Raw genomic sequence first — 7424 nt, forward strand, 5'->3', positions numbered from 1 at the left:
ATCAAATCGAAAAGGATGACGGCACAGAGAGGGTTCCTCCCCAGGCTGTGGCTGACTGATCACAATAAGGAAGGCCATCAATATGAAAACTAGTCTGTGCAGAATAAATGTCGCTCATATGAGGGCTGAGATGTCTGCCCTGTTGCCATGACAATCCAAGGTGGTGATATAAACATTGTAAGTTGTCTTATGACACCATTTTTGATTTATTAATTCAAATAAACACAAATATAGTGTGGATATGAATGGAGCAGTAGTGATTAAAAGACAGGTTTGCATGATTTTCTTAAAACAATCCACCAATGAACATATTAACTTTAATTTATTGACATATATTGATATTGTTTTTCCACAGTGAGGACTGCAGATTTTATCTCTCATCACTTACACTGAAATTTCACTAGAAAGAGATTCTTCCCATCCAGCAATATCTATGTGCGACTATACCAGTATGAGTTTTTTCTCTTAAGAAAGACTTCATGAAGCCTGAATTCATCCTTGAATCAATTAGTCAATCAGCAGAAAAACACGCAGCATTGTGATCATTTTTCAAGAAAAGTGTCACAAAATGTTTTCTTTCAGCTTTTCTTAGTCTCATATGATTACAAATTGAAAAGAATTGAGTTTTGTAAAGAAGAAAATGATCACTTTCAGACTGTGATGGCCATTTTCTGATATTTCATAGTCCAAACTCTTAATCAATGAGAGGACACTGGATTTTGTAGATTAATCAGTCACATAAATAATCATTGGTTGCAGGCCTACATGCAGCATCTCATCTGTATGTGATGGATATAAAGAGCGCTAGAGAATTAGAAACCAGGAAATGCGTAGTATACTGCAAATTTCTGAGTGGGAAAGAAATCATAGCTAGAGGAGGAAGTGAGAGGGGTCAATGGACCGATACTTGCCGATACTCAGTCTGAGATGGCAGTGGAAAGAAAAGGTAAGAGAGACTAGGATAGAAGTGGGTGCTAATTCCTACTTTTCAGTTTAAATAAAGATTGGAGCTGGATAAAAGCCATTAAGGGAGAAATCAGACAGGGCATGCTATGTAGGACAAGAGCTGACTGCAGGGAGGTGAGTGGTGGGATCGATACTCAGTCGATGCGCTCAACACCCAGCTCCGCGCACACACACACATACACACAGAGGGGCATGTGGTATTGCTGGGCATCTGCATGTTTGTGTGTATGTGTATGTGAAGCACTGACTAATGGAGAAAGAGGGAGAGACGGGGAGAAAGAGTGCATACAATATACAATTAACTCTCTCTGAGTGGGGGAATATTAAACACAGGCTGCCTGTGTGGACTGTAATTTGTAGTGATAAAAGTATTAAAGTAAAGCACTTGGACAAAGATGGAAGGGTGGACAGCTGCAGAGATGGATTTATTTTCAGAGACACGATACAGTTAACAAAGATAGATGTTTCAAAAGAGAGTCTTTTGCCCGAACTGAAGCCTCTGTACGACTGCAATCACTCTGCATTCTGTCCTCCCCTCCTCTCCTTCTTTCTTTTCCTTTCTCCCTCCCTTGTCTCTCTCTCCCCTGCCTCCCTTCCTCTCTCCCTCGCTCTCTGAAGAATTGATCGACTATGTCTCCTCAATCCATCTCTCCCTCTGTCGCCTAGCAACGGGTGCTCTATCGGGTGTGGAGGGTGGGAGTTTCACAAGGGGTGGGGTGGATGGGGGGAGAGGGGTATTGTTGGGGGGGCATATATGGATGGGTGGGTGGTGGGGTAGGGGTTAAGCAAAAGCCAATTGTATTTATTCTGACTGATACATGTTTCCCTTTCATATTGTGTATGTGAGGGATTTTACTCCTTGTCTGATGAATATAAAAAATGATTTATAAGATTACAAAATACTGGAAGAGAGATTTCACTATTTATTTCATTTCAAATAAAATAATAAAAAACACATCTGCTGCAGTTGCAGCGCAACAAAAAATGTTTGATATCAAAGCCAGGATGACTCGCAGTAGGTCAATGCCTCTTTTCTGTGTTTCTGAATGTTACAAATCTGAGCGAGCAGTCCATCACTTCCCCTGAAGCTGTGTCACTGCTTCATACAGTGAGCCGTCTGTGAAAATACAAAGGCATACCGGGGTGAACCTGCACTTTAGATTTATTTACGCCTCCTCCTTCTGGTCTCCACAATACGGACAAAAACAAGAGGAAGAAAGAAAAAAATTATCCAGGGTATATTGGCTCATAAACACAGAAAACTGTACTGCTGCTGTAGTGTACATATGAGCCACATCTGCTGATTACTACAGTGTCACTGAGAATATGTGGAATTACAATGACAATTTTTTCATGTTACACTAAATCAAAACTTTATAATTTTGGTGCACATATAATACAGTAAAATGTGGGTAGTATAATAAGCCCCTCTGGCCATGAGAATTATTGTTGTGAACAAATGCATGAATATAATTTGAAAACAAGAAACTATTTAAAGTGACCTACGTACAATCCCTGAGTTAACATGCATAAGGGAATAAGCGTTGTGCAAAAAGCATTGTTCTGTTTTTAAGACCTTATCCTTTTGATCTACACTTAATGTCTGATCCCCTTTGAGTACGATGTGTAGGCTATTCTTTAAGCCTAATAAATCCAGCGTTAGCAGTGCTTAAGAGGGGAAAAAGCTGTGTGGTTTAAAACCAGGAGGGCACGGGGAGAATAATGAATAATGCTCTTAACTAGCTTGTGAGATAATACATACACATTACAATCTATAATGATTCTAATCTGCAATCCATGAAGCAGACTAAATGTATAGATATTACAGCCGAGGCTTATGGGCTATGTAGAGTAATGTGTAGCCACATTATAGGCTATGATCACTTAATCCAGCATTTAGAAACATACAAGTAACAGAGGTGTGTGTGTGTGTGTGTGTGTGTGTGTGTGTGTGTGTTTGTTTGGCCATACATTGTAAGGATCAGTTTAGGTTATACACCACAGGAGTGAGGACATTTTAGTCAGCCCTTACTTTCTCACACACCCCAAAAGTGTGTTTGGGGGTTAAGACTTTGCTTTAGAGTGAAGGTCAGAATTAGTCATTTAGTTGAGATGGTTGAAGTTAGGGTAAGAGGGTAGGAATGCACTGTCTCAATGACTGTTGTCAGCATCCAAAGTGTACACTGTTGGATAATTATCCACACACATGGAGCAAGTGTAGTGGATTTTATTCAGATGTGTGAAATCATCAGACACACACAGCTAAAATGCCTATGGAAATGTGTATATTGTGTACATATCGTGTACAAATTGTCTATTGTGTATTGTGCATATTGTGTACATATCGTGTACAAATTGTCTATTGTGTATTGTGCATATTGTGTAAAATGTGTATGTTGTTATTTATGTACATTGTTGATTTTTCACACCTTGTTGCTTGTACTGCCATGGCACAGAGTCTTGTACCTAAGAATTTCACCATCGGTACACTTGTGTACATGATGTGTGACAATAAAGAGATTTGAGATTTTTTTTATGGCTCACAACAATTACACTAAATTGATATCGTAAGTCAAATACAGTTAGTGGACCATGAACAGATAATAAAACATTAAAAATGAATCGAATTAGTTTCCGTTCATCTGTTTACAGCTGGAGTCAGATCACTGTCGTTCAATTTTAAAAGCGAGGTTCTGTCAAATATGGACTCCACCTATCCAATTTACAACTATCTACATACAGGAAATGTAAATCTATACAGCTGTTTATAATGACTAAAGAAAAACAGCACACTTAAGTCTTACAATACACACACACACACACACACATACACAGTATAATTCCCTATCTATATATCTATATCCAGGCCTATGTCTATCTATCTATCCTATTCTATATCTATATCTAGGAAATTAAAAATAAAACAACTCATGGTATTAGAAGTACAAGGACAAAAAAAAGGTGGTGTACTACATAACTCCAGGCTTTACAGGCCTAAGTCTTATTTGTCTTGTTTATCATTTCTGTTGACAACACCAGCTCCTGCCGTCTCATTAGCACTTTGAGGCCTTGCCACCTGAAGTTGCCTGTGCCCGAGAGAAACGGAAAAAGCAAAGTTAATCCGTATAACATTCAGTAATCCAGCCCAATCGGATCAATACTTTATTGAATGTGTTTGTGATTAGTAGCTCTATTGATTGCAGTGCCATCATGTGAACACACCTGAGTGACGGTTATTTCTCTAACAGGTTGTCAAAATCCATTTTATTCTGCGGAGCTTCAGTGACCTTCATGACAAAAATGTATTCCTCCGATTGTTATTGTTTCAAATTGCGTTTCTTCTGGTAAATTACATGACACAGACAGACAGGGAGCTTTGTTTCAACGAGACTAACTGAACCTAAAAAGCTTTATGACTGTCGCAGATTGGCAGGAAATAATTGCAGGCTGCAATAAAGGACTAAATTAAAGCTGTAATTTCTATTTTTTTTAGTTTTGACCGTTCATGTTTTTGTTTTTCAAAAACATTATTTTTTGCACAAGCGTTGATTTATTACATGAGTCTCTTTTTAATTTATGATTTTAAAATATATATGAAGAAACACCTTACGGTATTGGTTATTGATTAGTCTTCTGGGGGGCATGTCAGGCCTGGTCTGGCACCTGTTGTGCTAAATATTTTTAGAGGCGACACACACACGGGCCTTCTGTATTAAAGCGTCTGTTTCTAAATAAATTGACTTTCATTTTGAGTGAAACCAAGAGCAGAGAAAAGATGTGCGCCCAATTCTTTCTGCCAATCGATCAGACTGTGGATAGATCGATAAGGCACCAGGGCTATTGATCACTACGGTCCTCTATTGCTGGGCGCTTTGAAATGCAAATGTACCTAAATAATAATCTATGGCAACACACTAATTCCTTAACAAACTGAAGGCAAACGCTTTGCAAACACAGCGACTCAACGCGCTTTTTTCACCATTTATGCCTTTTAAATTTGGCCGCGGAGCTCAGGCTGTGAAACAACCTGCTTTAACAGTAGGCTGCCGTTTAAAGATTTAACAGGACAAACACGCACCATTCAAAATGCAGGGTGACATTGATTTGGCCTGTAGCCTATTGAAACTTTGTAGAACATGTTTGAGGGCAAAGCCATGAGTTAGAAGGTCTAGGGACAGAAAAAGGAATTAACCTGCACATTTTTCAACAACCAAAGACACAAAAAGGAGGGACACACACACACCGAATATTAATATGTGTTGATGAAATTTATGTGGAAATTCTGAAAGTAAATTACACACACACACACACACACAGTTACTTAAAGTAGAACCATAGGCAAACATGGCAGATGTTGTGGAGATTTCACTCCCAACAAGGCCACATCAGTATCTGTGGTGTGTGTGTGTGTGTGTGTGTGTGTGTGTGTGTGTGTGTGGATTGGGATGAGAGCAGCCCCGTCCCGCTGACTTGCTCAAAGGCCTGATCAATGCGACATTACTAAACACTGCTACTTAACTTTTGCCAATAGCCAGATTCAAGTAAATATACTTTAGAATACATTAAGCGTGATGCATCAGCCACGGAGTCATTCAAGAAGTCATGAAAAGATTAGTCTGTCTCTATCGAGTGATTCCTGGGAAAATAGACAAGCTTGCGGGAGAGTTGGACCCAATAGAGACAGCTACTTCTTATTAACACACGGTGTTTAATATAAACAAACGCAAATACAACAAAGTTTGGATGTAAGTAAAAATGACTTTAGGGTGCCTGCTGCATGGGAACACTTTCGTGTGTAAAACCAGGAAGTAGAAACCTATATTTACACGACATTATTACGTTCAAATAATAATAAATTAAGAAAAATATCCTAATAATAATAATAATAATAATAATAATAATGCGAAGATTTATTATTTACTTTTTCTGCAGTGATCTGCAGCCAAATGAGAAGCTCAGCCTAAACTTTTCAGCTGAGTGATATCTGCTCCTTCCTGTAATAAAGCTGCAGTTGGGGCAGGTCAAACCCATAACGGGACAGACCAAACTAACCCTGTTTTAGCAGGGAGCATTTTTTGGCTCTATCGATCGTTCAGAAATGCATCGAGTGAAGCTCCGGGTTCAGCATCGATTAGTTGATCAGCAAATGACAACAGTGCTTAAAGGTAAAAACAAAATGCTCTGGGCCTCATAAAAGACTTTAATGGTGATCTGTGGTGACTTTGGAATAAATGGCGCTACCAAAGTCCTTTTGTTAAAAAAAAAACTAAATGTATAACTTTTTTGGAGGGGGGATTTCATGTTACTACCAAATAAATTAGAACACACACAGACCTACTGCACAGTCACTTCAGTGTGTGTGCGTAAAGTCGATGCCAACGTGGTGCTGAAGCCACCGCCTCGCCCGTTGTTATTAATATGAAATAAATCACCGGGTCTCTGCGGCATCGCCCCAGTCACACCGCAGATATCGACACAGTTAATATTTCATATTGTATTTGCCATAGGATATGCTTATTCAAGTATTCGAAAAACAGTACATTAAAATACAAATTAAAACCGAGCTCTAGGCAGATACATGGATTTTTTTCAGAGGAGAAATGAGCTGGGTTTACTTTGATTCCAAGTTTTATTTTGACTTGCTTATGAGCGATTTGATCAAGCTACATAAAATAAACGAAAACAGTAGTGATAGAAAGTACACTGGATCGCTCCCCCACGCCATGCTGACCCTGCTGTTTCCACTGTTTTTGCCTATATGGAGTTAACGTGACCTCGCATGGTGCAGTGGAACCCAATAAAAATATAGAAAGAAATTGTAAAAACGCGGGGAGGCGGAGAGGAGGCTTGGGGGGGGGGGGGGGGGGGGGGCTCTCACATGGAGTTTACAAGTTCTTGGCGAAAGTATAGGCTAAAACTTTTCAGCGCGTTGTTTTGGGTTGTAAACCCTGGTGAATTAGGAGCAAGGAGCCAGCAATGAAAGTTAACATCCATCACCACCGCGACCAATAAGCTGCTCTGGCCGGCTGGCTGAGCACAGATGACGGATTCGCTGCTGTGCGGGCTTCGGTAATTCATTTTCGATAGCAGTGGTTGCTGGGATCAATACAGGGACATTAACCCAAGCGGACACTGCTGTTCTCCTGATGGCACAAGCCAAAAGCCACCATCCCCCTTTGGCAATCAGCAAAGACACAAGTTTTAGGGTCATTATTTGGGGTGGGGGAATAGGAGCTGTGTGCCAAGGCCACTGATATCACAATTCATCAGTGAAGTAATGAATGGCTGTGACCTAACTGTTGGTAAACACTGGTCAGGGAAATTATTTTATGCAATTTGCAAATGATTAGTGATGCCACTTTTTAGATTGTTAGACTACTTTTTTCAGCTCCGGGTCGAAATCCTAATGGCCTCATTTTGCATAACATCGGTGTAAATGCCAAGGCTTCTCACTTGGT

The sequence above is a fragment of the Mastacembelus armatus genome, chromosome 4, assembly GCF_900324485.2.
Source record: "Mastacembelus armatus chromosome 4, fMasArm1.2, whole genome shotgun sequence".
NCBI lineage: Eukaryota > Metazoa > Chordata > Actinopteri > Synbranchiformes > Mastacembelidae > Mastacembelus > Mastacembelus armatus.